We start from the raw sequence: 13,913 nt of genomic DNA on the forward strand, positions 1-13,913 counted from the left end.
CTGGTAAAGCCACTATGGGTGACAGTATGAAGATACCACAGAAATCTGAATATAGAAATCTGAATATATATAGTATGACCCAGCCATCCTTCTCCTGAGAATTTACCTAAAGGAAATGAAATCAGCATATGAAAGAGCTATCTGTACCCCTATGTTTATTGCACTTCCATTCACAATAGCTAAGACATGCTATCCACCTTAATGCCCATCAACTGAAAACTGGATAAAGAACTTATGGGATATGCACACCATGGATTACTATACAACAGTTTAAAAAAATGAAATCTGGTTATTTCTAACAAAATGGAGAAAACTGGGAAACATCATACTTAGTGAAATAAGCCAGTCCCAAAGGGACAAATACCATATGTTCTCCCTGACCTGTGATAACTAATAGAACACCTAAAAGGCAATCTGTAGAAGTGAAATTGACACTTTTAGAAGTATTTACTTTGAATAGCTTTGTCTCAACTGCAGAGGAACAGGTTTTTTTTTCCCCGTATATTTGTCGAACCCTTTACTTAACATAGAGATAAACATACGTGTCAATAAAAGCAAATAATCTAAAAAATAGAATACAAAGAATTGTATATGAATGAAATATACATCTTATGATTTGACTTGTTTATAGTTATGTGGAACTGTGCTCTTTATATTTTCTACTTGTTGAATATTTTGGTTAGTGGTGCATTACAGAGTTGGTAGAAATTATGTTCTTGCAAAACTTAGAGAAAAAAGGAAGGAAATAAAGAAAGATATTGAGGGAAGGAGAGATGGAGGGGGAAATATGATTATCCTCTTAGAATTGTACCTATTAAATACATGAAATTTGTTCTTTTGTATTAATTTTTAAAAAGTAATAAAATTAAAAATAATAAAAACAGGCTATTCTCCTCTGATTTGTTAATATATTTATATTTTTTATAAATTGGCAATAATGATTTTTAAAGATTTATTTATTTATTTGAAAGGCAGAGTTACAGAGGACGGAGAGATCTTCCATCCTCTGGTTTACTCCCAAAATGGGTGCAAAGTCCGGAAATGGGCCAGGCCAAAGGCAGAAACTAGGAGCTTCATTTGTGTGTCCCACAGGGGTGTTAGGGGCCCCAAACACTTCTGCTGCTTTCCCAGGCATATTAGCAGGTAGCTGGATTGGAAGTGGGAAAACCAGATTTTGAACCAGCGGTCATATGAGACACGGGCATTGCAAGTGTCAGCTTAGCCTGCTGCACCACAATGCAGGACCCTGGCAGAAGATTTTATAGCTAACAGCTGTCAAGGAAGCAATCTGCATCTCTGGTATTGTTCCTTCAAGATTATATACTGAGGCAGGCGCTGTGGCGCAGCGGGTTAATGCCCTGGCCTGAAGCGCCGGCATCCCATATGGGCACCGGTTCTAGTCCAAGCTGCTCCTCCTCCAATCCAGCTCTCTGCTATGGCCTGGGAAAGCAGTAGAAGATGGCCCAAGTCCTTGGGCTCCTGCACCCATTTGGGAGACCAGGAAGAAGCTCCTGGCTCCTGGCTCCTGGCTTCTGGCTCCTGGCTTCGAATCGGCGCAGCTCCGGCCGTTGCAGCCATCTGAGAAATGAACCATCAGATGGAAGACTTCTCTACCTCTCCTCTCTCTGCCTCTCTCTCTGTGTAACCCTGACTTTCAAATAAATAAATAAATCTTAAAAAAAAAAAAGATTATATACTGTGTCCAGTGCTGGAAGTAGTAGGTTAAGTCTCTTCCTGAGGTGACAGCATCCCATATGAGTACCGCTTTAAGTCCTGGCTACTCTGCTTCTAATCCAGCTCTCTGCTAATGGCCTGGGAAAATGGTGGAGGATAGTCCAAATGATTGGCCCCTTCACCCACGTGGGAGACCCAGAGGAAGCTCCTTGCTCCTGGCTTCAGATCGGCCCAGCCCCTGCCCTTACAGCCATTTGGGGAGTGAACCAGTGGAGGGAAGATCTCTCTGTCTCTCCTTCTCTCTGTAACTCTCCCTCTCAAATAAAACAGATAAATTTTTAAAAAAAGTTTATATAGTGCCTTGAAAGCAGAGGCTACGTCTTCTATATCTACTATTTTCTTTTAAAACTCATTTGAATTTATTTTATTTATCTGAGGGAGGGCTGGTGGGTGAGAGAGAAAGAAAGAGAGTGCCCACTGAGACCAGATAGAAACAGGACTCACTAAATCAAGCCCCTCCCAACCAGATATGTATCCACTTCGAGAGCTATGTATCTATCTCCAGCTCCCAACTCAGAAGGAGAAAGAAGCATTCAGACTCTCATGGCACATGACCCCCTACTGCTCTTTAGACTTCCTCAAGCTGCATACAAGTCCAGAATGGCCCAATGTGACAAATATGTGGCCTTCCTGGGGTGGCAGCAGTAACTGCCATTTTTTAGCCATTTGTATGCCAAAAAACCAACAGCACCTGCACAGAACACCAAACCTGGTGCCAACCAAATTGTCATGTGCTGAGGGGGACTAGCCAGAACTACAGGCTGGGTACCGACAAGTACCCTTTGCTGAGGGAAACTGCCCCATTCCCCCAACCCCATGAAAGTACCTGTTAAGATTTCGTGGATGAGCCAGTCAGTGGAACGTTTTTCCTCCATACTGTCTCCCTTGTGTTCAAGCATAAGCCCTGAATAAACCTTGCTTGGGTTGTATGGTGGCTTCTTGACAATTTCTATTTGCAAGCAAGTCATAAAACCTGGGGCCAGTAACTCCATCTGCTGTTTCACTCCCCAGAATGCCTGCAGCAGCTGAGTCTGGTCCAGGCAGAAATCAGGAGCAAGGAACTCAATCCAGATTTCCATGTGAGTGGCAGGACCCAGGCACATGTCCCATTACCTGCTGCTTCCCATAGTATTCAGTAGCAGAAAGCAGAAATAAGTAGCAGAGCCAGAAATTGAGCCCGGGCATTCTGGTATGCGGTGCGGGTGTTCCAAGCAGCATCTGAACTCCTAGGTCAGATGTATATTTACTTCTTCTGTACCTGTCAGGCACCCAAGAGGTATTTAACGAGAGGATGAGACCTACAAGTAGTTGAGGCACATGAGTTTCTTATTACAGATGAAACAATAAGACATAGAGCCTATACCCTCAAATACAGTGTCAAAGAGAAACCAAGAGTTCTGTCTCTTAGTGCCTTTATAATATTCACTGATTAATATGATGCTTTATGTACCTAATTGTTCAATATTAACTGTCAATCATATGGGTGACTTTTTTTTTTAACTTTTATTTAGTGAATATAAATTTCCAAAGTACAGCTTATGGATTACAATGGCTTCCCCCCCATAACGTCCCTCCCACCCGCAACCCTCCCCTTTCCCACTCCCTCTCCCCTTCCATTCACATCAAGATTCATTTTCGATTATCTTAATATACAGAAGATCAGCTTAGTATACATTAAGTAAGGATTTCAACAGTTTGCTCCCACACAGAAACATAAAGTGAAAAATAATAGATGATTTTTTTTAATGATGATGAAATCAGATCAGACCTATTGTCATGTTTAATCCCAGTGAGAGTCAAGTTGGGAGTTGATAATTTCTTTCTTTCTTTTTTTATTTTTTATTTTTTTTTTTACAGAGGATCAGTTTAGTATACATTAAGTAAAGATTTCAATAGTTTGCACCCCCATAAAAACACAAAGTGAAATATATTGTTTGAGTACTCGTTATAGCATTAAATCTCAATGCACAGCACATTAAGGACAGAGATCCTACATGAGGAGTAAGTGCACAGTGACCCCTGTTGTTGACTTTACCAATTGACACTCCTGTCTATGGCATCAGTAATCTCCCTATGCTCCAGTCCCTGTTAAACATAAGAGTGGGAATAAGAGAGGGAAGAGATGTACAATTTGGGACATGCTCAAGCTGACTTGCCCCAAATGGTAGAGTTAGAAACATACCAGAGAACTCCAATTTAATCCCATCAAGGTGGCATGTACCAATGCCATCTCACCAGTCCAAGTGATCAATTTCAGTTCACAATTGATCATAATGAAAGGACTAAGAGTCAAAGGGAGCACATAAACAAGTCTAGTACCTGCTAACACTAACCGATAGAATAAATAAAGGGGAGAGTGATCCAACATGGGAAGTGAGATACTCAGCAGACTCATAGAATGGCAGATGTCCTAAAGAGCACTCTGGCCTCAGAATCAGCCCTAAAGGCATTCGGATCTGACTGAAAAGCCCATGAGAGTATTTCAGGCATGGAAAGCCAAGACACTCTGGCAAAAGATCTCTGCGAGTGAGATCCCAGTGGAAAGAACAGATCTTCAAAGAAGGAGGTACCTTTCTCTGAAGGGAAGAGAGAACCTCCACTTTGACTATGACCTTGTCTAAACAAGATAAGAATCGGAGAACTCAAGGGGCTTCCATAGCCTTGGAAACTCATATGGCTGACTTTTTAAAAAGGCAATGCTTCTGATGTCTGATGTTTGCCTAATTACATGCATTGGCTAGTTCTAGCTCATTGTCTTTGTTCAAAAAGTTCAACCAAATCTAACTTTTACATATGAAAATATAAAGATTAACCATAATGAAACTGAGTTTGAAAATAAATCCAATTGTGGGGCAGTCTAAGGAATACCATAAAATTGTGATAGAGAGATGCCCCAGGGAACAGTAAACCAGGATTCTGAGAAAACAGCTTTTAACTATCCATGCCTTCCCTTAATGATAACATTGTCCCCTGTGGTGAGTTATCCATAACTGTTGTCTACACAAACCTCCTCTTCCTCATTCTCCCATTCCAGTAAAGAATGACTGCCTTTCAGATGTGTAGGGGAAGAAATGGATGAGAGTCATACAGTGAGTGATTGAGAAACAAAGCCAACAGCTAATATACAGGCATGCCAAGTTCTGGTTGCTCTACTTCCAATCCAATGTGCCTGGGAAAGCAGCCAAAGATAGTCTAGGTACTTGGATCCCTGTCACCCACATGGGAGGCACAGATAAACTCCTGGTTCATGGCTTCAGCCAGGCCCACCTCTGGCCATTACAGCCCTTTCAGGAGTGTAGGAGTGAACCAGCAGATTAAAGAAATCTCTCTCTCTCTCTCTCTCTCTCTTTCTCCCCTTCTCTTCCTTTCTCCCTCTCTCCCTTCCTCTCTGCCTTTCAAATAAAATAAATAAAATATTTCAAAAAAAGATATCAGCAATTAAAAAAAACTTAGTCTTTAGCAAATATAAGAACAAGCATATATATGAATGAAATAGTTAATATATATACATGTATACTTTATGTACATAAGTAGTATGTATGTAAATGTTGGTGCTTCAAATATTCACAGAAGTAGGATTTAAACATAAATATATTTTTATGAAAGGAACCTTTGAAATCCATGTTCAATTTTCCATAATATGACTTTTCCTTGAAATTTGTGAACACCCTTCAACACCTGCATATATGAGGGTACTTTAAAATATTCATGGAAAATAGAATTAAAAGATAAGCTTAACTTGGTGCAAAAAAGCTGAAATCCATTAATATAGGTATCTTCAAAAATCTTGTGGAAAGTATGTATCATGAAAACCTATGCATGGATATGCACAAAATAAAATTACCTTTTAATTCCAGTTTTCCACAAACTTTTGAAGTACCCTGATGTGTGAGTGTACTCAGAATGAAGTGAGTACATACATATATATATGAAAGAATTTTTCAAACAAGAGGAAATGTCATAGAAAAGCCTAGAAGAAGCAAATGGCTGAGGGATATCTGTGGCCATGTTGGAAAGTACCAAAGATGAGGTTGGTTAGATACATAGAAAAAGACATTCGAAGAACTTAAAGGCCAGGTTGAGACTTCATGTATCTCATAGCTAGTAATAGATAACCACTATAAGTTTCAGATTAAGGAAGCAACCTAACAAAAGGAGTTCTTATGGAAAGTTTTCCTTGCAGTTGCCAGAATTAAAGATGCTGTGACTCCACCGGAAGACTCATTCGGTAGCCTGTGGTGCTGAAGAAGAGCGATGCTATGGATATGAGGAGAAAGGAGTGACTTCTGGATTATTCCAGCAGAGACCCAGTAGGATTTGGTATATAATAGGATCCGTGTGCCAAAGGAGAACAAATGGTAAGAAATCACTCTGAGGTTTTGAGACTGGAGAACACATGTAGTCTCATTGGAAAACAGAAATTGATTTTTGTCTTGCTCTGTTCATAGAAACTTGAAACATTCATAATCACAAATAATTTTTGCATTCATAACTTTCTTCTGTTCTTCATGAAGTAGCAAATGTACCCATAAGCGTTTTGTGGCAGTCACCCCATCTCATCTTCATCACTCCCTACACATATTTATATGCACACAAAATTCTTCAAACAATGAATCTGAGAAGCAACATACAGTCTTTTAACATAATGGGAGCTTCAAAAAATTCATGGAAAATGCATATAATGAAAAAATTGTGTTTCAAAAATTTTTGCACTAAAGTAAATGTATTTTGTTTTTTGAAGATCCCTCATACAAATATTCAGTAACTACACAGGGTATGCAAAGTTAATGTGTATTTTAGTCACCACCTCACATTCCCCAACACTCTTAAGCACAGTAGGCTCCACCCTCTCCCAGGGACTTCTCCATTCCTGAATATTTCTCCATACCTCTGTGCTTAGCACATGATTCCAGATGATGCTCTTCTATTAAATACTCTTCCTGCCCTGCCCCATGTTCACCTGGAAAATACCTGCTCATTCTTTAAAACCAAAGTTCATGCATCCTTCTCCTGTGACGTATTCTACAAAGTCATGTCCATTACTACATAAGTTTTTTGGCATCATTGGGCTTGATAAAAAAAACCCTTCAGTACATAAAGACCAAATGTCAGTGTCTCTCAAGGACTTGCAGTGCAATGAAGTGACAAACATAGAGCAAGCTATCATAATACAATACAAGATATCCTATAATAAAGGCAGAGTTTGTCCAAGGTAAAGTAGAAGCCATAAAGAGTAAAATAGCCAAGGCTGTATGGAAAGCAAGAGAAGTTCCCCATAACAGTACAGGTATGCTCCTAACTATGATAATTACCACATTTTAAATAAGTATTTTGTCTGCATGTGTGTTGTCAGTTCAGGTAGACTGATAAGCAGATGCCTACCTGGAGTACAAAGAGTAAAGTTTATGAAACATAAGGAAAACAAAAAATGCTAGAGTAGGCAAGGAAAGAAGAGCTGTAGGCTGCAGGACAGCGCTAAGAATGTCTCAGGCCAACAAGGAAATCCAGCATGAGATTATCTGTGGAACAGTGCTGCTTTGCATAAAAATGTTCAGGTCTGACATCTGCACCACATTCAAAAGGTAGTTGGCTGAGAGCTACTAGGAAGAAGTCAACCTTGGCAGAACCCAAAGGCATGGGAATAGCCCAAGAACTGCAAAGAGCAGCAGGCTGTTTAAGGAGACCTGAGAAATGTCCCATTGTGGCTACTCCAGTTTAGCTCTGATGCTAAATTCTTGTAAGTCAAAGAACAAATCGTAATCAATTTGTATTTCCAGAATTTACCACACTGCCTGGCATTCAATAAATGCACAAACAATGCCTAATTAAATTACATTTTTAAGTGTACTACAGTTAGTTGTGTATTATGCTTATAATATGCATTAAAATATATTATTTGAGTTGTAAGTTTTATGAAAATTATAAGCAATATTTTTAGGTAGCAAAACCCAGATGATAAAGGAAAAGGTACAAACAGAAATTGCTACAGGACTATAAATCTTACAGGAGGGACCCAATGACAACTAGAAAAGTTTGCCAAATTCCAGATTCCCAAAGACATCTGGATAATAGGCTCTTGTTATAGTTCTACAGAAATTAACTTAGGAATGTATTTGGCCAAAGCTCGGATAACTGAGGAGGTTTGGAATGAAAGATAAGATGTTCAGGGCTAAGTGTTCTGAGTGTACAGTACCCTGTACCTTTGCAATTATATTGTGTAATCCTGAAATTTATGAGATCTGATGTGATCCTTGCCCAAAAAAATTTAATGTATGCAACTGTGCATCCACTGGTAATTACCATTTGAAGATTCTATAAGCTTACACCTCTGTCTATCATAAAACATTTATAAGTTCTTTATTGTGTATTCTGAGCTGATTTCCTCATGTTTATTTGAGACAATTAAATCTCATTTTCTTTGCCCCAATGGTGTCTGTGTGTGGCTCCTTTCAACAATCTGAGCCTGTTATAACATTTTCAGTGTGGTAGTGTGCAGATTGCTGACAGCGTGAGATTGATACAAGAAGTCTGTGAACAATCATGGGTATATCTAGAAGGAAAAAAGATCTGGGATAGAGGGAGGAGGGGAAATGAAACTGTGAACCCACCTAATTTGTGGACTTTCCATGGCTTGAAATGATTGACCCTTGACACAAGTGATTCAGGTGGAAATTGTCAGTAGAGAATGAGTAAACACCATCAGCTCTCAAAGGTCTGGCCTTCTGAGTAAAATAAACAAATAAAAACTCCAAATGGCCCAGTAATTCCTGAGCACAGTAAGAAGGGAGGGACGCCTTAAAATCTGGGGACTGATAAGAAGTAGAAGTGAAAGGGCCAGAAAACAATCAATGAATATAATGATTTAGGGGCTGGTGTTGTATCGCAGTGAGTTAAGCAAAAAAGGAGGAGAGCATTGCAGGGAGGCATTCCAACAAAAAAGCACTTGTAAACACAGGAGAGAAATTACCATGTGCTTGGCATGGATGAGACATCTTTGCAAAAATATTAGCAAATCATTTGTTCACTTATTTACATCTTGTTGTCTTTCAAAAATGTTCTATGACAGTTGTTTGGGATATTAGATGGGGATCAATTTGTGTAGGATTTTCAATTTTAGGCAATAGGATTTCTCTATAATTCTATGAAGAAGTGAGAATGACAATCAGAATTACGTTTGATGAATTTCTATCTTTCAGCTGTGTGAAACTTACTGAATATGAAGACACTGTGTATATATAAAAGCAGATTTCCGTATGGGAATACTTTTCCAATGTAATTTAGATGTTTAATGACCAATGTTCAGACATTATTTAACAGTGAAGACATCCAGGTGTGCTAGGCACACATTGACAGCACACTATTGAATGTTTTAGCTTCTGAGTACACATGTTAATATTTGAAACCTAGTGCCTAGGAATGAAGACACATATTTAAAAATACACACATTCCAGATTTGATAAGGTTAATGTAACCTGATGATGTGACTGCTCCCAAACAGAAAACCCACAGGTGAATAAGAGAACCAATCAGTTCCCTATTATATGTATGAAAGTGCAATATTAACTGCTGGTTTGATATTTATGCAAATATAAGGGCACCTCAAAAAGGTCATTAAAAACAGAATTAAAAGGGGATTTTATATTGCTACAAAAATACTTGAATTCTGGGCATATGAGAGGTCTTCCAAAAGTTCACTAAAAAATCATAAAAATGCATATTACCAAAACACTATGCATTAATATTTGCACCAAAATAAATTCATCTCTTAGCTCCATTTTTATGATTTTTGTTTGAAATACCTTCCCATAATCAGTTTATACACTGTAAGTGACCTTTCTTTTTTTTTTTTTTTTTTTTTTGATTTTTTAACTTTTTTTTTTTTTTTTTTTTTTTTTTTTTTTTTTTTACTTTTATTTAATGAATATACGTTTCCAAAGTACGAATAATGGATTACTATGGCTTCCCCCCCATACCGTCCCTCCCACCCACAACCCTCCCCTTTCCCACTCCCTCTCCCCTTCCATTCACATCAAGATTCATTTTCGATTATCTTAATATACAGAAGATCAGCTTAGTATACATTAAGTAAGGCTTTCAACAGTTTGCTCCCACACAGAAACATAAAGTGAAAAATAATAGATGATTTTTTTTAATGATGATGAAATCAGATCAGACCTATTGTCATGTTTAATCCCAGTGAGAGTCAAGTTGGGAGTTGATAGTTTCTTTTCTTTTTTTTTTTTTTTTTTTTACAGAGGATCAGTTTAGTATGCATTAAGTAAAGATTTCAACAGTTTGCACCCCCATAGAAACACAAAGTGAAATATATTATTTGAGTACTCATTATAGCATTAAATCTCAATGCACAGCACATTAAGGACAGAGATCCTACATGAGGAGTAAGTGCCGGAGGCATCACAATACCAGATTTCAGGACATACTACAGGGCAGTTGTAATCAAAACAGCATGGTACTGGTACAGAAACAGAAGGATAGACCAATGGAACAGAATTGAAATACCAGAAATCAACCCAAACATCTACAGCCAACTTATATTTGATCAAGGATCTAAAACTAATTCCTGGAGCAAGGACAGTCTATTCAATAAATGGTGCTGGGAAAATTGGATTTCCACGTGCAGAATCATGAAGCAAGACCCCTACCTTACACCTTACACAAAAATCCACTCAACATGGATTAAAGACCTAAATCTACGACCTGACACCATCAAGTTACTAGAGAACATTGGAGAAACCCTTCAAGATATTGGCACAGGCAAAGAGTTTCTGGAAAAGACCCGGGAGGCACAGGCAGTCAAAGCCAAAATTAACTATTGGGATTGCATCAAATTGAGAAGTTTCTGTACTGCAAAAGAAACAGTCAGGAGAGTGAAGAGACAACCGTCAGAATGGGAAAAAAATATTTGCAAACTATGCAACAGATAAAGGGTTAATAACCAGAATCTACAAAGAGATCAAGAAACTCCACAAAAACAAAACCAACAACCCAATTAAGTGACCTTTCAAGAGGTGTCATGTGTCATTTGATTACTGTTTTCACAGAGAAGGCATTCAGAGGCTAAATTGCAACATTTTAAAATACACACATAGTAGTCATCTGTTTGACTACAGCCTCAGTGTGAGGAAGATTTTCTTAATGAACACTACATTATTTTTTAAAGATTAATTTATTATTTGAAAGTCAGAGTTACAGTGAAAGCTAGGGAGACAGAGAGAGAGATCGTCTATCCACTGGCTTACTCCTCAAATCTCCACAATGACCTGGGGCTGGGCCAGGCCAAAGCTAGGAGGTTTCTCCAGGTCTCCCACATGGGTGCAGGTATCCAAGCACTTGGGCCATCTTCCATTGCCTTCCCAGGCACATAATAAGGGAGCTGAATCAGAAGTAGAGCAGCTGGGACTCAAATTGGCACCCATATGGGAAGCCAGCACCATAGGCAGTGGCTTTACCCACTACACCACAGCACTGGCCCCATTCTATTATTTCAAAATAAGCAGTTCAAAACAAATCTTTAGGTTCTAAGCAGAAAAAATTACATATATTATTAAATTTACATTAAACAAGCTATCTCTGATTTCCCAGTTTTATCATTATGTGACTATTTAATTTTTAAAATATTTATTTTTGCTTGTGAGACAGAGAGAGAGAGGCCCTTCCATCCATTGGTCTACTTTGAAATGCCCACAACAGCCAGGGCTAGGCTGGGTCAAAGCCAGGAGCACAGAACTCCATCTGGGTCTCCTACTTGGCTGACAGGGACCCAGAACTTTGCCATCATTGACACCTCCCAGGATGCACTATCAGGGAGCCGGATCAGAAGTAGAGGAGCCAGGACTCAAACTGGAACTTTGGTGTGGGATGTGGCATCCTAAGCAGTGGCTTAACCTGCTGCACCACAATGCTCACCCCTTCTGTATAGTTTTCTTGCTTTTATAATTTTTTAAATATGTATTTATTTATTTGAAAGGCAGAATGACAGAGAGAGAGAAATAAGACTGTACAAATTTACATTTATAATCATAGACATTATTTGTAGTCAAAATAATTTTGGATTACAGTGTTTTTGAATTATGAATTCAACATCTACTGTATTATAATTATTCAGGCAATAGTAGTGAAGGTTACTACACTAAAACCCCTTCTTCATAGTCTAACACGGGGGTCAATGAGACCCCAGAAATGTTAGAAACCTTCTTTCTTGTATAATCTGTATACATTTTCTAAGAGTTTTGGCCTTCTGACTCACAGTATTGTGACGTGTTACAGCAGCTGTTAATGAGTATCAGGACACAACTCACATTGTGTTTATAATCAAGTGGTATGGTTTAGAGTTTTCCATAATTCCATTGCTTCTGCAGTTTCACATTGGTTTCCAAGGAAGAAAATTCGTTGGTGTGTCCATTCATAGCAGTCACACACCTATTCTGGTGGTCTTTCAAGTGGTCTTTCTCTGATATGCCTTCTACTGTTGTAAGTCTAAACAGGAAAATTTGTGAAGGTAATAATCTGGGAAATCATGTATCTGCTCTGGAAACACAAGCAAGCAAGAGGGACCGGAGGACCAGATGACCTCGCAGCTGGTCTGGATGACCATCTGCACAAACAGTAGCAGCTGCTCCTTAGTGATGCATTTCTTCCTCCATAGGAACAAAAACATTCAAGAGACAGACCACAGGCCATAGTATGAATACGTTAGGACATGGATGAAGTTGTTAAGTGTGGCACCAAGCCGGTGCCGCGGCTCAATAGGCTAATCCTCCACCTGCGGCGCCGGCACACCGGGTTCTAGTCCCGGTTGGTCGGGGCGCCGGATTCTGTCCTGGTTGCTCCTCTTCCAGTCCAGCTTTCTGTTGTGGCCCAGGAGTGCAGTGGAGGATGGCCCAGGTCCTTGGGCCCTGCACCCACATGGGAGACCAGGAGAAGCACCTGGTCCCTGGCTTTGGATCTACACGGTGCACCATCCGCAGGGTGCCAGCCACAGTGGCCACTGTGGAGTGAAAGGAAGACCTTTCTTTCTGTCTCTCTCTTTCTCACTGTCTACTTTGCCTGCCAAAAAAAAAAAAAAAAAGCGTGGCACCAAAATAAGGGTGGCCACGGTGGCCAGCTCATCATAAGCCACCAGATGTGTAGTGTGGAAATGCAGTGGTAGATATGCATGACTGTGATCTGGTCCCAGAGTGGAGAAGACACCCAGGAGTTCTGTGAGTGTGGAGAGGCAGATACCGCCAGAGGACAAAGACCAGCCTGTGTGTGCTTTGACAGAAAAGGTTGTATTTGCCTTCCCTCACTCCTCTCACCAACCTACAGAACACATATAGAGGCACCAATGCCAGTCCAAGGCTATATACCACTGAACTACAACAGCAAGAGAATAGTTGTCTATTCTTCATGTATTTTGGCCCAAGCCACACAAATTGTAAATATATGACAGAGCAAATAAATTAGACATATAATTGTCCAGAAGAAATCATCCTCTCACTCTAGTATCTTGGAGGCCTTACAATATCTTACAGTGTGTGCCAAGTGATGCATAAATGTTTTCCATTTTAAAACTTTGGCTCAAGCAACTTCGAGAAGAAACAAGGTAATGGCGACAGCAGGAGCACCTACAACCAGCTCCAACAGAGGAGGATGCAGGAGGAAGGCACCCATGGTGAGGATTTCCTTCTCAGAGTTATAGATGGTGGCATGTAAAAGTCAAGGCTGCAAAGAGTATCTAAGTGGGCTACAGACCAACAGCCTGATGCTAACATGTGGGTGCACTAGCAAAGTAACCTCAGGGAATACACCAAAAGATAACCAAGAGGACACACATTCCTAAACCACTCTCACCATTCAACTATTAACCATATTTATTTCATGCTTCAGAAGCAAGTAGTTGGTGTGGACTCTAATTATTGTTGTAGCTCACACAGTATTCAGAAGCAGATGGATTAGAAAGCCAATGACACGTCCAGGCTAAAAAACAAAAACAACAAAACACAAACAAAGAAATACCTCCAAAGAGTTGATAAGATCTAGAAGCTGATGAGTTAACACACAATTATTCTTAGGTGTTTAAATTTTAACTGAAAAGTGATCCCTATTAGGAATTTGGAAAACATTATGCTGAGTGAAATAAGCCAATCCCAAAGGGACAAATACCACTTGTTCTCCTT

At 39.4% G+C, this 13,913-nt stretch overlaps 1 pseudogene; it reads right to left on the reverse strand.

Moving 5' to 3' along the window:
• Nucleotides 1-11,760: 11,760 nt before the first annotated feature.
• On the reverse strand, nt 11,761-13,300 carry LOC127493178 (very long chain fatty acid elongase 5-like; annotated as a pseudogene).
• Nucleotides 13,301-13,913: the final 613 nt, after the last annotated feature.

This window comes from Oryctolagus cuniculus, chromosome 5 (assembly GCF_964237555.1).
Source record: "Oryctolagus cuniculus chromosome 5, mOryCun1.1, whole genome shotgun sequence".
NCBI classification, from domain to species: domain Eukaryota; kingdom Metazoa; phylum Chordata; class Mammalia; order Lagomorpha; family Leporidae; genus Oryctolagus; species Oryctolagus cuniculus.